Source organism: Mus musculus, chromosome 5 (assembly GCF_000001635.26).
Source record: "Mus musculus strain C57BL/6J chromosome 5, GRCm38.p6 C57BL/6J".
In the NCBI taxonomy this organism is placed as follows: domain Eukaryota; kingdom Metazoa; phylum Chordata; class Mammalia; order Rodentia; family Muridae; genus Mus; species Mus musculus.
The window spans coordinates 34,571,915-34,594,556 of record NC_000071.6 but is presented as its reverse complement, the minus strand read 5'-3'; the positions used below and the strand labels follow the sequence as shown (position 1 = coordinate 34,594,556).

The following is a 22,642-nucleotide window of genomic DNA, read 5'->3' as shown; positions in this document are numbered from 1 at the left end:
TGTATGTGCCTAGTGCCTTTGGAGTCCAGAAGAGGGTACTGGATCCCCTGGAGCTGGAGTCACAGATGACTGTGAGCCACCATGTGGATGGATACTGAGAATCAAATCCAGGTCCTGCTGAATCACCTTCCCAGGCCTGCCACACACTAACTTTTGTCAGAGGACTCAATAACAAATCACTGAACTCAGAACTGACTCAAGAGCACTAATTCCAAATGCCATGCTCATCTACTGTACTGAGGCCCAGGCAGCCAGATTCAAATTCAGGAAGCACAAGCACACACTTCAGGCTTTCTGTCTGGTTCGGCAACATCTCTCCACTTCCTGGGACATGACAGACTAAGAAAATAACTGTTCGGGTTTTTTGTTTGGTTGTTTGTTTGTTTGGGGGGTGGATTTTCAAAAGAGGGTTTCTTTGTGTAGCCCTGGCTGTCCTGGAATGTGCTTTATAGACCAGGATGGCCTCGAACTCAAGGCCTGACTCTGCCTCTTGGATGCTGAAATTAGAGGCATGAGCCATTACTGCCTGCGAGAAGGTAGCTAGACAATGAGGCTTAAGGAGGTACAAAAATTATTTCACATCACTACTTTGTACCAAATTTTCTTTAAAAAAAAAAAAAAAACAACAAAAAAACAAAAAAAAAAAAACGCCTTTAATCCTAGATCTTAGACACAGAGGCAGCCAGGTCTCTTTGAGTTTGAAGCCAACCTTGTCAACAGAGTAAGTCCCAGGATAGCCAAAGATACACAGAGAAACCCTGTCTCAAAAAGACAGAATATATAGTTAATTAATTAATTAATTTAGGCAGGAGCAGTGATGCATTTCTTTAATGCCAGCACTCAGGAGGCAGAGGCAGGCAGATCTTCGTGTTCAAGGTCAGCCTGGTCTACATACAGTAGTGTTCCAGGACAGTCAGAAGTACATAAAGGGTCTTTGTTCTGTTTGTTTTAATTCCACTGAAGTTGATATCCATTATCTTCACATGGCCAGGCGCACATATCCATCCAAATGTTCTAAAACAGAAGGTTTTAAGAAATTCCACTCATTCCAGTGACTCAGACAAAAGGATCAAGAGTTCAAGGCCAGGGACTGGTGAGATGGCTCAGCAGGTAAACGCACTGACTGCTTTTCCAAAGGTTCTGAGTTCATCACATGGTGGCTCACAACCACCCGCAATGAGATCTGACGCCATAGCTACAGTGTTCTTATTTATGTAAAGAATAAATCTTTGAGCTGGAGCGAACAGGGACTGATTGAGTGGGGCGGACCTGAGCGAGCAGGATTGACTGGAGCGAGCAGAGGTCCTAAATTCAGATCCCAACAACCACATGAAGGCTCACAACCAACTGAACAGCTACAGTGTGTACTCATATACATAAAATAAATAAAATATCTTTAAAAAAGAGTTCAAGGCCAACCTGAGCTACATAGTTAAAAAAATAAAATGATGATGATGATGGGAGGGAGGGAAAGAAACACAGAAGATCATTGTACAAAAAAGAGAGCAGTCTGTAGTCTAGGAGAATATGAGAGAAGTCTAGACTAGTGTCTAATGAGCATATTCACCAGCGTCTGTACCAAGTCTCATATTCTGAGCCAAGCACCATGAGGGTCCCTGGTGGCTGAAACAGCAAGCATGGTGATACACTCCTGTGACCTCAGCACTCAGGAAGTAGAAGCAAGACTCCAGTGAGCTTGAGGCCAGACACTGTTCAACGCCTTCCCTGCACCAGTCGATGGGGCTGGAGATGAGGCCTGCATTCCCAGCAGTTGGGAGACTCACAACCACTGCTAAGCCCAGATCCAGGGATCACGTGCCCGGACCTGGTACAGAAACCATACACATAATTTAAAAATATATATATATTAGAGGAAAAGAAGTCGAAATTTAACATTATACTGCAACAGTGCCAACTGCCTTTCCTATTTTTGCTTCTTCACTGGATTCAACTACTATAACTGGGGGTTGGGGGCTTCTTGTGTAGCCCTGGCTGTCCTGGAACTCTCTCTGTAGACCAGGCTGGCCTCGAACTCACAGAGACCCGCCTGAGTGCTAGTGCTGGGATTAAAGGCCTGTGCCACCACTGCCTGGCTTTTTTTTTTTTTTTTTTTTTTTTAAAGACAGGTTTTTATCATCTAGCTCTGGCTGGCCTGGAACTCAGAGATCTGTCTGCCACTCTCTCCAAAGTAGTAGGATAAAAGGCCCACTCTATGGAACACAGGCCCCCCAGTGGAGGAGCTAGAGAAAGTACCCAAGGAGCCGAAGGGGTCTGCAACCGGATAAGTGGAACAACAATATGAACTAACCAGTACCCCCAGAACTCGTGTCTCTAGCTGCATATGTAGCAGAAGATGGCCTAGTCAGCCATCATTGGGAAGAAAGACCCCTTGGTCTTGCAAACTTTATATAACTTGACCCAGTACCAGGGCCAAGAAGTGGGAGTGGGTGGGTAGGGGAGCAGGGCAGGGGGAGGATATAGGGGACTTTCAGGATAGCATTTGAAATGTAAATGAAGAAAATATCTAATAAAAAATTTTAAAAATAAATAAATAAAAGGCCCACCCTACCACATTAGGCTTTCTCAACTACTGTAATAGTTTTGCTGACATTATAAAAATCCTTCAAAATGTACTGTTTCCTGAAACAAAATTTGCCCTGCCTCATTCCTTCCCCTTTGGTGCTGAGAATCAAACACCACAGGTCTTCAAGGGTAATCAGCCAATACGCCTCTGCTGAACTGCACCCCACTCCCAAACACTTTCTGAAGGACATTCCACAAGGGAAGGTTGCTAAGTAAAAATTTGGTCTGTCCTTTTAATTATTTTTCTGAGGGGAGGGCTAAGTGGAGAAGTCTGGCAAGAATACAAGTAAAGAAGCACTCCCCGCTTCCCCCAGAATCAAAGGTCTGAATGTTCCACACTGTGAAGTAATTAGTTGCGAAGAATAAGACAAAAGAAAGCTCTGAAGTAAAAGCTAGGACTTGAAGGACTGAGAAGAGCCCAAGACTGAATGCTGGGAGAATGGCTCAGTGTTCTGCACACGCAAAGGCTGCGAGTGCTGCTGTGTTAGCCCTGAAGCCTGAGAACAGACAGAGACAGGGTTCCTCTTTTGATCTAGGCAAGAAGCATTTAAAATCACAAACATAAGCTTAAGTGAAACTGTCAAAAGTATGCTCTTTGAAAAGTCACCACATAGGCTATTAGAGGTTTGTTTAAGTCTTTATGCTACCAAGTAACTATAAATGTACAGGTGTCTTCACAAAATAAGGATGTATTGTTAAATGAAAAAAGAAAGATACAGAAATCAATATAGATGGTATATGTGAGGGGTAAGTAAAAACTCATTTATATTTGCATAAATAAAAAATCCGCAAGAAACTGAAAATGACAGAAGTGTAAGGAGCTGAGCAGACAGGGGGCAACTGTGTAAGTGTTATATATACAATTTAAAGTTAATTTATAAAAGTAATTTAAAAATAAAATACCACTTAGACAATAAAATAATAATCATTAGAGCAAGTGTATAACAAACAAAGACACTGTGCTATAATGACATCAGCAGATGCGGAGAGAGCCACAGTACTGTATGTCTGTCATCCTTTCTACCTTATGTGAGGTCCAGGGATCCCACCCCAGTCGCCATCCGCGCACTGCAAGCCCTTCCCTGCTGAGCCCCACAGTCTTGGGTGACTGGGGCCATGGCCAGGTGGCTTGTGTTCAGAACAGCCTCTAGGCAGACAGACAAACAAAAGACCCATGAGAATAACTTGTTCCAGAGTATGAGAATGTATTAGTCAAGTACATTATGACTTTTTGATTAATACATTTCTCTTATGTTGTGGTAAAAGAGCAAATAAACTAAGAAAGAGTTAAGCATCTTGTTTCACTCTATATAGAAAATTAATGCCAGAGGGTAGGATTGTTAGGGTTAAAGGTGTCCCAAATTCTGGAGACATAAATAAGAGAATGTGGCTACAGGATGAGGCAGGCAAAGTTACCAGGTAAGAGGAAGAAAGCCTCTCCCGTGAGCCCCTCTTCACAGAGCAGGCAAAGCACTGCAGCCCTCTGCCCTAGTAAACCTCAGCTTGACCCACAGTCCCATCTTGGAACTTATTCTTGCATTTAAGACTGTACAATGAATGAGGATGGCTCCTAAGCCTTTGCTTATTTCAGGAATAATCCCTGGGCCGCCTCGGGGGTAGAAAGGTTAAACCGAAGCCCTGGGGCTCTGGTCTGCTCTCCACTCTGAAGGATGCCCTTTTGCCTTCCACCCTGGAGGCTGCCCTTTTGTGCTCTCTTACTCCTCTGCTAGAAACTCCTGACCTCTACCTTGGGAATACAAGCACTGAGAAGCTTTCACAGCAGGGATCAGAGGGAATTCCAGAAGAGGCCGCTCTCCAACTTGATTAGAATTCAGGGCACCAAAAAAGGGTGGAGGTCGAAGTTCCAAAAGCTCTGAGCCTCTGAGACCTACCTTAATTCCTCCTCTACCCACTCACTTATAACTCCTTCCCTTCACCCTCCGTGATCACCTCACACAACCTCCTAGCAGCACCTGACCACCCCCACCCCTTTCACCCCCAACCCCCAGCCTCCCAGCGTCCTTTCTGCCTTCCCTCCTATCTCTCCAGCCACTCTGTGCAGCTTCCCTTGCTGTCTCCTTTCTTCCCAGAGCCCTGAGCTCTTGCTCTTCCCTAACAATACTGTCAGCCCCATCTCTATTTGTACTCTCTGGTTCTCTATTCTGGCCATCTATCAAATTCACCTAGAGAAGCCAGGCATTGTGGTGCATGTCTGTTATCCCAGTACTCTGAAGGCTGAGGCAGGAGGATCACTGATTCTAGGCCAGCCTGAGATTGGAATACATAGTAATTCCAAGGACTATACTGCATGAGACTATTTCAAAAAACTAAAATAGCATATTTTTAAAGAACCATAGAGGGAGTTGGAGACATAGCTTAGCAGTTAAAAGCACTGGCTGCTCTTCCAGGGGTTCTGAGTTCAATTCCCAGCAACCATCTGTAAGGGAATCTGATGCCCTCTTCTCTTCTGGTATGTCTGAAGACAACAATAGTATGCTCACATATATAAAATAAATCTAAAAAACAGAGAGAGACAGAGAGAGAGAGAGAGAGAGAGAGAGAGAGAGAGAGAGAGAGAGAGAAAGATATGGGCTATGTGCTGAATAATCTTGGTCCAAGCGAAAGTTATCTGAGAGGAGGGACCCTCAATGAAGAAAAGGCAACATCCATAAGACTGGGTTCCAGACAAGCCTGTGGGGCATTTTCTTAATTAGTTATGGATGGAGTTGTGAGTGCTGCCATCCCTGGGATAGCGGATCTGGGTTCTATAAGAAAGCAGGCTGAGAATGCAAAGAGAAGCAAGCCAGTAAGCAGCACCCCTACGTGGCCTCTGCATCAGCTCCTACCCAGTGATATGGAAGTGTAAGCCAAATAAACCCTTTCCTCCCCAACTGGCTTGATCATGGTGTTGTTGGTTTTTTTTGGTTTTTTGTTTGTTTGTTTTAGTTTTTTTCAAAACAGGGTTTCTCTGTGTCACCCTGGCTGTCCTGCAACTCACTCTGTAGACCAGACTGGCCTCGAACTCAGAAATCTGCCTGCCTCTGTCTCCCAAATGCTGGGATTAAAGGCATGCGCCACCACTGCCCGGTGAAGGCCAGCTTTCTTAAAATGTCTTTTAGTAAGGTCTCTATCTGTTGTCCAGCCTGACTTCACTCTTGCCTCTCCAGTACTCACAAGGATAACAGGTGTTTACCCCTGCCCTGCCTGCTTCCCTTTCTATCCGGTTATGATTGGTTTGAGATCATCTCACTCCACAGCCAAGGGCTGCATCAAACTCCAGATCCTCTGCCGAAGACTCCAGGGTACTGGCATTACAGGTATTTGTCACTACACCTGACCCATTTTCTTAAAATTTTTATAAATTCCAGCCAGGCAGTGGTGGCGTACACCTTTAATCCCGGCGCTCAGGAGACAGAGGCAGGAGGATCCTCTGAGTTCCAGGCCAGCCTGGTCTACAGAGTGAGTTAGAGGACAGTTAGGGCTACACAGAGAAACTCTGTCTCAAAACAACAATAACAATCCATGGGGGGCAGGGATGTATGCACAGAACCACAGGTACCAAGATCTCCTGGACATAAAGATAGCGGCTCTCAACCTGTGGGTCCCCCTTCTGGGGTAGAACTCCAAATGGTTCCCTTTCACAGGGATCACCTAAGACCACTGGAAAACACAGACATTTACATTACAGTTCATAACAGTAACAAATTGTAGTTATGAAACAGCAACAAAAATTATTTTATGACTAGGGTCACCACAGCATGAGGAAGGTAGTGAGCTTCCTTCATGAGCTACAGTGACAGATGGATGCTGGGAATCGAACCAGGAGTGGTACGTGCCCTTAACCAATGAGCTGTCTCTCCAGTTCTATCCGTGCCTATTTTCCTATAAATGTGGAGGAGAAAACAACCTTTGGATGTCTGTTCTTTCCTTGCACCTCGGGTTCCAAGCACTGAGCTCCCCTGTCGTACATGGCAAGCACCTTAGACACTAGGCCACCCTGCCAGGCCACATTAAACATCTTTACAATAGCTGTTTTAAGCTGGGTTGTAATGGTTTAGGATGGTAATCCCATCATTTGGAAGACTGACACAGAAGGATAAAGACTTTAAGATCAGCTTTAGCAACATCACAAGACATTGTCTCCAAAAAAAAAAATTCTTTAGGCAGGGTTGGGGGGGGGATGTTAAAAGCTCAGTGGTAAAGCAAAACCCTAAATTCAACCTCTAGTACCCGCCCCCCAGTAAGGGGCAGTTAACTATTAGTAACAAGTCAAAAATGCACTATCTCCCTCACTAGAATGCAAGTCCCCACGCGGCAAGAAACTTGTGTGTCTGACCCCTCCGCCTTACTCATAAGACAATCAATAATAAGGCCTTAATAAGCACACATTAAAGAACACGCGCACACTGCCTGGTCTAGCATTCTGGACTGACAATGTCCAGCACACTCTGGATTCTAGGAGCAGCTGACTGAGGAAAGTCACTGTTTCAATTCTTTCAATCACAACCTGACACATCATTCAAAAGGCACTAGGGACAGATCATCATACACTAACAAACAGGTTCCAAATTTCAGTTTACCATCTAAACAGGAATTTCAGACCACAAGTAGACAAATCTGTGTGTGAAACTAGGCTTTGTATATCTTTGTAACTGGGTTTTATGTTTCAAAGAGTTACGTCAATCCCCAAAGCCAGTATGTACAACAAAAGCAGCTTTATCTGTCTCTAGCTGACTAGATTTGGAGACAAGAGCATGTATAACTCCCAGAGGGAGGGAAATAAGAAAAGGACACTTCTAGACTTAACAGGTACCACAACTAAGTACACAGGGTACTACAGTGAACCCACAAAACTGCAGAAGAACCAGCTAAGTCAGAAAGCTAGGGCTGACTACACACATTAGCATAGCGAAGTCTAAACAGATTTGACAGAGGGGATCCCAAAGTGAGAATATCTGTGCTGGTAAATACAAAAGACTAGGGATAGAATTCAGTATAACCTACCAAATATGTCCCCAAGAACCACATACAATACAAGCACAAGATATACCTACATATTCCTACTATATATAATGTGCAATTAATAGTTAATATATTTGATTCTATATATAGGGATGGTTTGATAATTATAGAACAGGATGAAAATATTACATAATAAGTGATCTTAAATCCAAATGAGGTGGCATCTGGGAGGCTAAGGTAGGAAGATTCAAACAGTTCTAGGCCTACTTAGGTTACAGGCTAAGATCCTACTTCAAAAATAAAATAAATCTTTAAATGACCTTATAATGGGCATAGCCAGTAATTTGTTAAAACAGCATATACAAAGCTAGACTACAGGAACTAGTAGGACAGCTCAGTCAGTAAAGTGCTTGTCATACAAGCCTGAAGTCCTGAGTGTGGGTGCCCAGCACAGGGCAGGCACATCTATAACCACAGCTGTGAGTGCAGAAAGATGGCTCCCTGAGACTTGCTGTCTGAACTGGCAAGCTCTAGGTTGAGAAAACCTGTCTTAAAAAATAAGTCAGAAAGCAACTGAGGAGGATGAAGACGACACTTGTCTTCGACCCCTGGCCTCCACATCTGTGTGCAAACTCATGCACACACTGGAATTCATATGCTCATATATACACATACAAACTATTGCAGCCATAGAGCAGGTAGATACACAAAAGTGACAAGAACCAGGACATTTACTAAGCTACACAACTCTCTGTCTCCATCTTCTTTCTGTATCTTCTATCAACCATCTGCTGGTTTAATGCCAGTTGGTTCCAACTAGTCTCCACCTGTAATCCAACATTCTATGAGCAGTGTTCGAGCAAACCATCATCAAGTCCTCCACCTGCTGGAACGGATGAGACGTACATGGAATGTAAAATTAGGTATCACCAAAGCTCAAATCATAGGACAGTGACACATACCTATAACCCAGGCATGTAAGAGAATGACACGGGGCAAATTAAGTTTAAGGCCAAACTGGACTACATAAAGAATTCCAAAGAGGTCTGGATAACACAGTGAGACCCTGTATCAAAACACAAAACAAAAGTTCTTGGCTGATACATATGATGCATACTCTTGGGCAAGCTCACTACCTGCACCTCAGTTTTTCCAAATAAAAGGAAGGATGATAAAAATACCAAGAGACTGTTGAAGACTCAACATGAAATTTGCAACATACTATTCCTGTATTAACAATAAATTCTGTTCACTGGCCAACATAACAATGACAACAGATATCTTAAGCTCCTTCCTTTGGGCAGAGAAGACCACTTTCTTGCCCTATGTATTAAGTAAGCTCTAAACTCCCATGGAAAGATAGCCGAAGTCCCTAAGTGAGCTCCATCTAACTCACTCCTGAAAACTCCACACAGGTTAGCCAGTCAACAAACATGGAAAGCACTTTCCAAGAGGATAACAGAGAACATAAAGATCTTTCAAAGGGCAGCCACTCTTTTAAAATCCCAGCTCTTGGACCTTGAGCTGCTTCTACAGCAGCTCAGGAGCTGCTAAAAATGAAGGCCCAGCAGCACGTTAAGAAGGGCAAGCTGTCTGATCCCGGAAACATCTGTTACAGGAGAATGTTCCAACACAGAAAGCAGGTTGGAGTTCAGTATAAGCCACGCTCTCTCTGATCACACATGCTGAGAAGGAAGCAGGGACTATAACCCAAGTTCTCCTGCTTGGTAGACTGGCAGGATTAGCCCTCATTAGTAACGGTGAGGCTGACCTTTCTTATCGACCTATTAGAATCACCTATTACACTCTGGGTGTATCTATGAGGGAGGGCATTAGAGGTGGTTTAACTAAGGAGGGATGACCAAATGTTTATATATCTCTATACTTTTTAAAAAGTTACAAGGCCCTAAGTTCAATCTTCCATTTATTTTTTTCTACTTTTTTCTATCTCTTGAGATCTTGATGTATTTATTCCTATAAATTTAAAAATAATTACTTTAATACCCTTGGTTCAATCCCCAGTCCCACCCAAAAAAAAAAAAAAAAAAAAAAAAAAAAAGGGAAAAGGAAAAAAAGAAAGAAAATGAAGCCAGATATAGTGGTATACATTTTTAATCCCAGGATTAAGGGGGCAGAAGCAGACAGATAGATCTCTTTAAGATCAAGGACAGCCTGATTTACAAACCAAGTTCCAGACCAGGCAGGGACACCAGTGAGACCCTGTCAAAGAAAGACAGAGATAGAAAAAGAACTAGGTACAGGATACCTCCTTAAAAGTTCTTGGTCGTGGAGGCCCAAGAGACCCTATAAAAAACATAGCCTACTGTCAACGCTCTTGGTTGCCCACAAGAACCACATGGTAAGATGGTATTGCTGAAGATACACTTTGGTTACAAGATATAAAAGAATTCAAGCTGGAAAGGACCTGAAACCTTCCCCCTGACAACCTTTCACAGTACCAAAAGATGATATGCAGGCTGTTGGAGAAGACAAGACATCAATGGTATCCCTTCAACCAACCTTGCTGGCTACATACCAACCTGCCAGTAAGATGCACCCACTGATACAACATTGTGGCATGAATGCTATGGGGGTAACCAACAGCTTTTGGATTGGATATGAGACCTGATCCACAGGAAGAAACTCACACCCGGTACTGTAAAACTGTTCAAAGCCCAGGGGTTGAGAGGTCACAGGTGCAGGGAGCAACCTATTACTGTCGTTTGTTAAACATGTTGTCAAACTGCCTTCTAAATACTTATGCTTATACACATACATTTAAAGTTGCCCTCTACGTTGGCCAGAAAAGCTTTTCAGCAGTTAATACAAAGACTCACTGATGGTCCAAGTGCTAAAGGGAAGTGTCTACTGAGTGAGCACTCAGTCCTAAGCAGGACATCTATTATCAACTCCACTTATGGGGTACACTGCAGACAGGCAGAAAGAATGTAGCAGCCAGCAGGCTGAGAAGTGCTGGGAAACGCAGTCACGGGAGGCAGCATAGCCACGGCACCTCCAACTCACTGCAGCTGTGACAATCTCCATGAGATCAAGCCAACAAGACCAGGCAGCATTCTAACCAGCAGGACCCCATAGATTATTTCCAAAACCTGAGAGGAAATGAAGAGAAGGGAAGTGTTGGAGGTGCCTGGGGAGAGTGGGAGGAAGGAATCTGCACTTTCTTGAGGAAGTGGGAGAAGAAACTGGGAGTACATATAATCAAGATGTACTGTTTACTTGTATGGAATTATGAAATAAAGTTTTAAAATCAAAAGGACCAGGGTGATGGCACACGCCTCTAACCTCAGCATGTGTGAGGCCAGAGCAGGCCCATCTCTGTGAGTTCCAGGCCAAATGTTCTATGGTACACAGTAAAGCTCTCTTAAACAGACTTTGTAAACAAAACAAACTGGGTGTGGTGGTGCATGCATTTAATCCTGGCAATCTTTTGGCAAGCAGGTGCAGCACTAAGTTTGAGGCCAGTCTGGTCTACAGAGCAAGTTCCAAGATAGCCAGGGCTACAAGAGAAACTGGTTTTTGTTTGTTTAGTTTGGTTTTTTTGGTTGTTGGGGGGGGGGGGGTAGGTCAACTAATATCCCAGAGTATCACCTATAATTTCACTTTTCCATTAAGTAAATAGTATACTATATTGCATATTCACATTGGCAAACTACTCTTTTCCTTTGTCACGTTGGAGAATAACCTGCAGCCTCACGTGTGGGACAGCACTCACTCAGCCTTACCTTTTTGTACTTTTTTTTGAAACAGGTTCTCACCAACTTGCCCATCTCATCCTAGTTTTAAATACCCCCTCTATAGACCAGGCAGATTTTAAATTTTGATCCTCTTCTAGAGTAGGTGAGATCAAAGCCTACACCACCAAACCCACCTTTTGTACATCTTTTTCATGAGGATATCTTCTACTTTTAAAAAAAAAAGTTACTAGGTCAGCAAGATGACTCAACAGATGGCTCAAGCACTTGCCACAAAAGCCAAGTGACCCATCCGAGTTTGACTCCCCCAAGCCCACGTAAAGACAGGAGACAAACAACCCAATGAAGATGGCCTCTGACCCCCACAAGTACACCCACCTCCACATAATAATGGTAAGTATGTTTTTAAAAGAAAGCTATTGCCAGGCAGGGTTTTTGCACCTGTGTAATCCCATCATTAGGAGAGTGAAGCAGAGTGATCAGACTGAGGATAGCCTGGGCAACCTAGTGAGCTTCAAGCTAATGTTAACTACACAGTGAAACACCATCAGAACAAAGAAACAAAAAAGAAAAGTGCCACTCCATCATTAAATAAAATGCTCTGCCAAAGTTTTAAGCCATTATTTCTGATACACATTTTTATCTGCCTTTTCTCTATTGCCTCCAATTTTAAACCTTCCCCTTTAATCCACAGACTTATTTTGATGAATATGTACAGCAGTTATATAATTGTCAAAGCTCCCTCCTTCCCACAGAAGTGACTCGGTTTCTTCTCGCCCCTCCAGCAGTCCGCGAAGCACATGACCTTGCACTTCCAGCAGTGTGCCCTTAACTACTTCTCTACAACAGTCCAACCTTGGAAAGCTTATCATCGTTTGAGCCAGTTTCTTCACTTGCAACAAACAGAGCCTGTTCTAAGACTCCTGGGGCTATTAGAAATAGCATTGTAGCTGGACATGGTAGCTCATGCCTACAATGCCAGCACAAGGAAGAAGGAAGACCAGGAATTCAAACTGAAACGGTGTTCCACAAACAGACAGACAGATGCACACAAAGGCTTCCTCCTCTTTCTTTGGGTGATGCCTGACTCTGTCTTGGGACTACACCGATAGAACGGTTATCATCAGGCAGGCAGAACTGGTGAGTCATCGGCCTGCTCTCCTTCAACACGACCGCATTCCCAGGCTCTTGTAAAGACAGTCCTTAGCACAGTCACGGAGGATTCCCTTGCAACTTAGCTGCTCGGGAGAGGTGCTGGCTTCCTGCGGAGAAGCCCAACACACACACACACACACACACACACACACACACACACACACCATCTGCTCTGTTCAAGACACACTGCTAGGGGGTCTCCCACTTCAAACTGCCTCTGCCCTGTCCTGGCTTCCTGCGGAGAAGCCCAACACACACACACACACACACACACACACACACACACACACACACACACACACACCATCTGCTCTGTTCAAGACACACTGCTAGGGGGTCTCCCACTTCAAACTGCCTCTGCCCTGTCCTGCCCTGCCTTGGGGCTCTGCCAGTAGAAAGACCATTACCAGATGTGACTTCTCAAGCCTGAACCAGATCTGTAAGCTAAAATAAATCTCTTCTTTAAAATGAAAAAGTAGGGGCTGGTGAGATGACTCAGGAGGTAAGAGCACCCGACTGCTCTTCCAAAGGTCCTGAGTTCAAATCCCAGCAACCACATGGTGGCTCACAACCATCCCTAACGAGATCTGACTCCCTCTTCTGGTGTGTCTGAAGACAGCTACAGTGTACTTACATATAATAAATAAAAACAAAACAAAACACCATGACCAAGGCAATGTACATTTTAAAAAAAAATGAAAAAGTAGTATTTTTTTTTAAAGATTTATTTATTTATTTATTTATTTATTATATGTAAGTACACTGTAGATGTCTTCAGACGCACCAGAAGAGGGCATCAGATCTCGTTATGGGTGGTTGTGAGCCACCATGTGGTTGCTGGGATTTGAACTTCGGACCTTTGGAAGAGCAGTCGGGTGCTCTTACCCACTGAGCCATCTCACCAGCCCGAAAAAGTAGTATTAACAACAAGAAGAGCAGTAATAATAGTAAGTATAAAATATCTAGCAGTGTCTGGTGTAAAGAGTGCATAACCTATGATTGGTAAATGTTTTCATTATTCTACCACTGATAAGAAAGAATGTACTAGTAGCATGCTAAGAATTTCACCCGTGGGTTAAGGATTTAGTTCAGTGGTAGAGCCCTTGTGTTCAGTTCGCAGCACCAAACACCATTCTTAAAACCAGGTGTGACGGTGAAGGCAGGAAGAGCAGAAGTTCAAGGTCAGCCTTGGCTATACTGCAAATTTGAGACCAAACTAGGCTATGTGAAACGGGTTTTCAAAATATTTTAAGTTGCTGCTATTGTTGTTTGTAGGGAGACAGTGCCAGGGACTGAACCCAAGACTTTTCACACACTGGGTAAGCCCTGTGGCTACCTGAGCTATATGCCCAGCCCTTGGAAATAACATTCTACTATATACTTGTGCTATTTCTGCTTTTTGTATTTTTTTAATTAGATATTTTCTTTATATACGTTTCAAATGCTATCTCGAAAGTTCCCTATACCCTCCCTCCACCCTGCTCCCCTACCCACCCACTCCCATTTCTTGGACCTGACATTCCCCTGTACTGGGGCATATAAAGTTTACAATACCAAGGGGCCTCTCTTCCCTGTGATGGCCGACTAGGCCATCTTCTGCTTCATATGCAGCTAGAGATATGAGCTCGGGGCGGGGGGGGGGGGGTACTGGTTAGTTCATATTGTTGTTCCACCTATAGGGTTGCAGACCCCTTCAGCTCCTTGGGTGCTTTCTCTAGCTTCTCCATTGGGGGCCCTGTGTTCCACCTTATAGATGACTGTGAGCATCCACTTTTGTATTTGCCAGGCACTGGCATAGCCTCATATGAGACAGCTATAACAGGGTCCTTTCAGGAAAATCTTTCTGGCATATGCAATAGTGTCTGGGTTTGGTGGCTGATTATGGGATGGATCCCCGGGTGGGGTATTCTCTGGATAGTCCATCCTTTCATCTTAGCTGCAAACTTTGTCTCTATAACTCCTTTCATGGGTATTTTGTTCCCTATTCTAAGGAGGAATGAAATATCCACCCATTGGTCTTCCCTCTTCTTGATTTTCTTATGTTTTGCAAATTGTATCTTGGGTGTTCTATGTTTCTGGGCTAATATCGACTTATCAGTGAGTGCATATCTAATGACTTCTTTTGTGATTGGGTTACCTCACTCAGGATGATATCCTCCAGATACATCCATTTGTCCAAGAATTTCATAAATCCATTGTTTTTAATAGCTGAGTAGTACTCCATTGTGTAAATGTACCACATTTTCTGTATCCATTCTTCTGTTGAGAGACATCTGGGTTCTCTCCAGCTTCTGGCTATTATAAATAAGGCTGCTATGAACAGAGTGGAACATGTGTCCTTCTTACCAGTTGGAACTTCTGGGTATCTGCCCAGGATGCTTTTTGTATTTTAAGGTAAACTGATTCTGTCTGAATCAACACATATAGCACCAAGATCCCACAAGATTCTCACTTCAACTCAACCCCTAAATGAACAACACCCAAAGGTGTGGCTTTGAAAACAACAATGGGTAAGTCAACTGGAGATAAGCCATTTATCTGTAAAGGAACACATTTGAGTGAACTCTAATTCACCCTAGCTTGTTTATATTTCAAAAATCTGTCAGCCGGGTGTGGTGGCACACGCCTTTGATCCCAGCAGAAGCAGGCGGATTTCTGGCCAGTCTGGTGAGTTCCAGGACAGCCAGAGATATACAGAGAAACCCTGTCTCAAAAAACCAAAAAAAAAAAAAAAATTTTTAAAAAGATATAGATAGATAGATATCTGTCATCACTGATACAGAAAAGAATTCTATTGCTGTTGGGGGAGGAAAAAGAATATGATCAAAAATAGTGTATAAAAATTAAATAAAATATTTTTAAGAATCAATTTAATTTTTTTAAAAAAGATTTATTTATGAGTACATTGTAGCTGTCTTCAGACACACCAGAAGAGGGCATCAGATCCCATTACAGATGGTTGTAAGCTACCATGTGGTTGCTGGGAATTGAACTCAGGACCTCTAGAAGAGTAGTCAGTGCTCTTAACTGCTGAGTCATCCCTCCAGCCCCAATTTAAATCCTTTTAAAAATTCCATTACCACACCAATTGGGATTTTAAAATGTGTTGGATCCGTCTAGTGTTTAGGCCCTGGAGTCAGACCGCCTGAGTTCGGATCCCAGTTCACTGATGTTTTAATTACTTTTCTATAGTTGTGATCAAACAGCAGACCAAGGCAATGTATACACGAAAGCATCTAACTGGGCTTATGATTTTAGAGGGTTAGAGTCCATTATGGTAGAGCAAAGGCATGGCAGCAAAAACAGCGAGAGAGCTCACATCTCCAGCAGGTAGAAAGGAGGAGCACAGTGGGACTGGGGGAGGCTTCTGAAACCTCAAGCCTGCCCCCAGTGACACCTCCTCCAACAGGGCCATATCTCCTATTCCTCCCCAGACAAACACCAACTGAGAACCCCGAGTTTGTTCAAATATAAAACCTACTAAGGCCACTCTCATTGAAACCACAACCTACTAGTTATATAACCTTAGGCCCATCTCTGCAGGCCTGCATTTCTTCATCTGCAAAATAAGCAGTGTTACTATGTGACCTGAATAAGTAATGTAAGTGTCAAAGAGGGAGATACAAGAGTCTCTAGAAGTCATGTGAAAGAAAGCCAGGCTCAGTGGTACTGATCTGTAACTACAGCACTGAGTGGAGGCAAAGGCAACATTCATCATGTGACCACTGGCAGGCTAGGCTAGCCAAAACCAGCTAACTAGCCAAAAACCAGTTAAATTCTAGATGCAATGAGAACCATCTCAGGAAAAAAAATTAGGGGGGGGGGGGTTGAGCAATAAAGGAACACTACTATCACTGAAAGCATACACACAAATACAGGTGCGCACGCACACACATAAACATGTTATCTCGTCTCTTTCCTTGCACTGTATCAGAAAAGTGTTTATGCTTAGTAGCATTTCCCCATTTCCCCTTCTAGTTAACAACTTCAAGGCATTCGCCTTACAGATGGACTCATCACTACCATACTGATGGCTGTTTGTTTCCAGGATTTTACTGTTATCCATCGTGCTCCAGCAGATCGATCACGCCTTTAACCCCAGCACTCAGAAGGCAGAAGCAGGAGAATCTCTAATTTAGAGATCAACCAGGCTACACAGTGAGACCAAACCTAAACACAACACACAACACAGCGCTCCCATTAACCTTTTATTCCTTGTTTTTTGTTTTGGGGGTGCTGGGGTGGGGGGCGTGGAGGTGGGGTTGAGACAGGGTTTCTGTGTGTATCCCTGCTGTTCTAGAACTCCCTCTGAAGAACAGGGTGGCCTCGAACTCAAAGATCTGCCTGCCTCTGCCTTTCTGAGTCCTGCCGCCACTCAGTATCCCTGTCCTTTTTTTCCTGCTGTGTCTGTGTAAGGGGGTTGGATTCCCTAAAACTGGAGTTACAAACAGCTGTAACTCCAGTGAGCTGCCATGTAGGTGCTGGGAAGTGAACCTGGAGCAGCCAGTGCACAGCTGAGCCATCTCTCCAGTCCCCTCGGGATGATGTTTTTAAAGATGACTTTTGTTTTTTAGATAATCTGACTATGTAGCACTGCCTGGCCTTGAACTTACTGTGTAGACAAGGCTAGCTCCAAGAGATCTGCTTGCCTCTGTCCCAAGTGTGAAGATGAAACACATGTGCCACCACACCTGGTCTAAGATGTGTGTGTGTGTGTGTGCGTGTGTAAAATGTGTACAAGTGCCTAAGGAGGCCAAAAACAATGTAGTAACTCCTGGTACTGGATTTAATGTGAATTGTCCAGACTAATTTTATGTCAGCTTGACATAGGCTGGAGTCATTTGGGAAAAGGAAGCACAGTTGAGACAATGCCCCACCAGAGGAGCCCGTGGACAGGCCCGGTGCGTTTTCGTGGCAGAAGACTGGTGTGGAGCACTTTGCACCAGTGCTTACCTCTAGGTTCCTGCCTTGCCTGAGTTCCTGCCCTGATTTCTTCCTACGGACTGTGGAGGTGTAAGCAAAATGAACCCTTTCTTCCCTCTCCTGCTCATGGTCACGGTGTTTTATCATGGCATTACAAACTCTAAGACATCCAGTGAAGGTGATGGGTGATAGGACCTGATGCTAGATCCTCTGCAAGGACAGAAAGTGCTTTCCTTAACCACTGAGCCACCTCTACAGCTCCAGGATCCTTTTTAAAAACACAAGATGGCTGGCCTATAGACTCTAGTCCTATATTCAAGATGTAGTTTTTTCCCTGCTAAGCAGCACAGATTCTTATAAAGCCAGACCTGAACATGCCCAACACTTCTAAGCTCCAAGTATCAGTAACAATGTTTTTTTTCCTTTACACATGAGGGGAACAAGTTATCAATACATTCCAGGTTACTCATATCAACTGGTTTAAACTGTACTTCTGAAAAAATAAAGATCAAACAAACTGAACTAGACCGTTTCCTTTTACTTTCCACATGATTCCTAATTGTGGAAGGTCAGACCAAACATTAACTATTAAACAGTTCTGTTAAAGTTTAAAATCATGTTAAATTCCTATTTTAAGAAACATGATTCGGACAAACTAAAAAGGCATTGGAATATTTAATCTGCTAAGTAACCACATCTTATGTAAGATTCAATTACTATTGTGTCTGTTAGTTTGAATATCACACAGTCCAGGCTGGCCTCAAACTCAATATATAGTGAAGGATGACCTGATCCTCCCAGATACTTGGATTACAAACCTGTGCCACCACACCCAGCTTATATGGTGCCAAAGATTGAACCTAGAGTCTTATGCATGCTAGGCAAGAACTCTATTAATTGAAGTGCCACTCCAGCCCTGTTGGCTTGGTTTTTGCCCTTAGTAAGTTTTAGTTCTAACAATGACTAAAGCAGTGTCCGATAGAATCACTTTGTCTATGTAGTTTATTCAACATTAATATGCATATGCAGGACAAACTTAATTCCTTTTTGGGAATTTTTTTTTTTTTTTTTGGTTTTGGTTTTTCTAGACAGGGTTTCTCTGTATAGCCCTGGCTGTCCTGGAACTCACTTTGTAGACCAGGCTGGCCTCGAACTCAGAAATCCGCCTGCCTCTGCCTCCCAAGTGCTGGGACTAAAGGCATGCGCCACCACACCCGGCTTTAAATTTTTTTTTCTTTTTTGGAATTTCTAATCTTTCTAGATGTCTAGAAGTACATAATGTATATTAAAAGTAGAATTAACACACTTTATAGAAATCCAGCTAGCAATTGTTGAAACTGAATGCATAAATAATGACTTGTTTAATGCTTATCTCTCAAACGTGAATGTGTGTATATGGAAGAGTTTATTCAACACGGGAGAGAGGAAGGAAAAAAGAGAAATCAATACAAACAGCCTCATGCAGTAAAAATACCTGGGCACTTGTCTTAGTTAGGGTTTTTAGTGCTGTAATAAAACACAAACTCAACCTGGGGAGGAAAGGGTTTGCTTCACCTTACAGCTTCTAGTCCATCATCCAGAGGAAGTTAGGGCAGGAACTCTGCAGGAAAAGAGCTGACTGCTGCAGAGGCCATGGAGGAGGGCTGCTTACTGGCCTGCTCTAATGGCTTGCTCAGCCTGCTCTCCTGTAGCACCCAGACCACCTGCCCAGCAAGGGCACCACCTACACATTGAGCTCCCACGTCAATCATCTATCAAAAACCGTGCACAACAGACTTGCCCCCTAGCCAATCTGGTAGGGACATTTTCTCAGGTGAGGTTCCTTCTCAAATTACTCTCGCCTGTGTCAAGTTAACTTTAAACCCTAGCCAGCACAGTATTGTCTGAAGCATTTCAGTATTTAATGTCCTGACTCAACATGATTACATGAAATGAATGGTGTGTGTGTGTGTGTGTAGCAAAGCAACAAAAACAATAGTATCAGATAATACCAAGAGTTAAGTGAAAACCTGAATGGTTTATGTAAAACAGATCTTAGAAAGGACACTATCCCAGTTTGCAGAATGATTAGAATTCCTAGTCGCTTCATTTGCTGACTCTCACTAACCTACACACACATGAGTAAACTAACCACACCGACCTGCACCTCTGCGAAACCACATCTAAACCCTGAAAAGCTGTTCTGAAGGTCAACACCATTCATACTTCCTCAAAAAACAACTTTACTATCAGGGTGTGGTGTCAACCTCAAGGTAATCCTAGAACTAGGGGCAGAGGCAGAAATTTTCAGTTCCAGACCATTCTGGGCTGCGAATTGACGAAGCATAGCAAAGTTTTAGAATTAAAATGTGATCCCTACGTCACTGGCTTTAATTAAAGACTGCGATTTTTAGAATCCCACCCGCATAAAACTCACCTCCGACCTGCAACCTCCTTCCTCTCTGGAGCCTGTTGAGTCCACCCACGACTCCCAGCTTGCTTGCAAAGGAGACATAGCGGATCCCTTAGCAATCTAGTTCCTATCCCGACTGAGATTTCAACCCACTTTTGACAAACACACAATCTCTCTGAAATTCTTGAGCAGTTATGCATAGACAGATTTTAGCTTTGTTCTTGGTCTTTGGGAGTTTAACAACGTTAGGCCTAAAATCATGGTCAAAACAACAGCAGTTTCAGGTGAACCAAAATATTTATTTTTAAGATGGGTGTGCATAAAACAAACACAACTCATCTACCAAATACCTTGAACCAGGAACTGAATTATAAAAACGAAGTGTTTTTAGGAAGAGGTCTGAACGATAAAACAGAGAGGAAAGGCAAGCCCCATCTCCAGGAAGTTCCACGACCACCTCATTACTACCATCCGTGGACAGAGCTGGCTTTTTTCTCTTGGGGCAGAAGGTGTCAGTTTTTAAAAGAGCCGACAAGCGGAACCCAGATGCACCTTTCCACAATCTCTGCAGTGACCAGCATTTGGAGCCACCATTAGCACAATGCTGACCCGGGAGGACCCCGAGGCCCACCAGGAAGCTCAGAGCCGAGCAAGCCGCTTCCACAGAGAACCCCGCGTCCGTCCGGGCCATCCTGGGAAGCGACGATGCAGTGTCCTCGCCCCCGCACTCGGAGGCAAGCACCTAGACCCCGGGCACCCCGCGCCGCAGCGACCTAGCCGCGCCCTCCTCAGCGCACCAGAGGCGCCCCAGAGGCCCCGGGCCCTGCCCAGCCCTGCCCTGCCCGCCCAGCACCGCCGCCCCTGCCCTACGCCCGCTGGGGGCCCCGGAGACCTCGCCGCGCTCCCGGGCCTCACCTCCGCGGAGAATCGGGGAGAGAGCACGGCTTCCCGGGTCCGAGTGCGGCCGCCGCCTCGCCTGCGGCTCGCGCTGGGCTCCGCCCCCTGGCTGCCGCGCACCCCCCGCCGCCTGCAGCAGCCCTCGTCCTCTCCCGCCCTCAACCCTCACCCCTCTACTCGCCCCCGCCGCCAAGCTGGGTGCGGCCTGCGGCGCTGCGGCCCAACAATGCACAGCCCCATTGGTCTGAACGCCCTACCGCCGTCCAGCACTACTCTCTGTTATTGGTCAATCTTAAGCAAGGGGCAGGCCCGGAGAAGGGCGGGGCCCTGGGAGGCGGAGAGAAGGGTAGACTCCGGCCTCCGGCTGAAGGCGGTGTCACAGTGGGATTAGGGGTCGCTTTGGCTGCGTCCGGGACGGCGGGCTGGTGCACCTGCTCACAGGAACGCTAGTTCTCCCACTGAGACGGTCAGACCCACAAACTGACTGCGAACGGACACGGTCTAGGTGCGCTTCAGGCGAGAAGATCAGTAGGCAGTTTGGGAGACTGGGCTGTCAATCAGGGTGGAGTCAGGACTGAGATGTCTGTGTGTGCTCTGATAAAGCTCCACAGACAGGAAGGGCCCGCCGGATGACAGTGGATTAACAAACACCGAGGCCTCTTCAGAGGCAGGGAATGAGGCTAGGTGAGGCCTTGGCAGAACCAGTCCACCTGGCAGCGACCTGGTAAACTAACCTAAGGATCAAGTCCCTACTGTCTCTCCTGTCAACTGAATCCTAAAAGACCCAAAGGAAACAAAGGGGTCCCGCTCCTGGTTCCCTTCAAACCATTAAAGGTTGAAGCCTCGAGCCTGGCTCAAGTGACAGAAGTGTGTATCCAAGCCTCTCCTCAGCCAGGCGTGGTGGCGCACGCCTTTAATCCCAGCACTTGGGAGGCAGAGGCAGGTGGATTCTGAGTTCGAGGCCAGCCTGGTCTACAAAGTGAGTTCCAGGACAGTCAGGGCTACATACACGGAGAAACCCTGTCTCAAAAAACAAAAACAAACCGATCCTCACAGCAAGAGCTCTGAGTTTGACCCCATAAGGGTCAGAGAGGTTGTGGATTCCAGTCAGTACCCTCTGTCCTAGGAACATTTGCCCTACATGTTGACTGTTCTCAGATGACTTTTCTGACATCCTCCAGCACCCAGCAACAAGTCTAATGCCAGTGAAAGTTTGCTGAAGAGAGAGAGTTTTCGATAATCAACTGTCATTCTCCATGATCCATCTGTTTTCTGCACTGGCCAGATAGGAGAGTTAAACGGAGATGTGGTGGGAACCACCACCCCTGCATCTTTCAAGTCCTTGATAGTGGCAGTAATTTCTGCAATTCCTCCAGGAATACGATACTGTTTTTGATTCACTATTTTCTTTGGCAGAGGCAACTCTAAAGGCTTCCATTTGGCCTTTCCAACCATAATAGCCCTCACTCTACAGTTCAGGGAACCAATATGAGAATTCTGCCAATTTCTGAGTATATCTATCCCAATTATACATTCTGGAACTGGGGAAATCACCACAGGATGTGTCCGGGGACCTATTGGACCTACTGTGAGTCGGACATCAGTCAAAACTCCATTAATCACCTGCCCTCCATAAGCCCCTACTTTAACTGGAGAGAGGGTTGAGTGATTAAAAATGAAATATATAGAGATATAAAAGTTTAGAAATGTTGCCTATAAGTCCAGCTACAAGAGATCCAACACACTCCTCTGTACTCTGTGGGCACCTGCTCTCAAATAAGATATAAAAATGAAATCAGACATGTACAGATGAAAAAAATCCACAGTGTGACAAAACACTGAATGGGGTTAGGAGACAATTTGTCCTCAAAAGAAGTGATTTCTTAACTTGAAGACACAGGGCAAATGCACAGCATAAAGAAACTGGGCAAGATTGAACAGCATACGAAGGAGATGTAGGACTTCATAGGGGGTGAAAGGGCAGAAATATTTGAAAATTTAAAGTCAAAAATTCAAG

The 22,642-nt window shown here is 44.6% G+C and overlaps 1 protein-coding gene and 1 non-coding gene across 31 annotated transcripts in view; both read right to left on the bottom strand.

Annotated features, from left to right (window-relative positions):
• Add1 (adducin 1 (alpha)) overlaps positions 1-20,893 on the bottom strand; it is a 58,645-nt gene extending 37,752 nt beyond the window's left edge. For 11 of the 30 annotated variants that reach the window (NM_001331080.1, NM_001331085.1, NM_001331082.1 and 8 more), the window contains exon 1: positions 20,644-20,893. The gene's annotated coding sequence lies outside the window, so the exon portion shown is untranslated. The remainder of the gene's footprint in view (positions 1-20,643) is intronic. The other 19 variants (XM_006503675.4, XM_006503678.4, XM_006503677.3 and 16 more) reach the window with 9 other exon arrangements.
• Positions 20,344-20,406, bottom strand: Mir7036b (microRNA 7036b). Its single transcript, NR_106111.1, has one exon. It is a non-coding gene; the product is annotated as a microRNA 7036b (primary transcript).
• Positions 20,894-22,642: the final 1,749 nt, after the last annotated feature.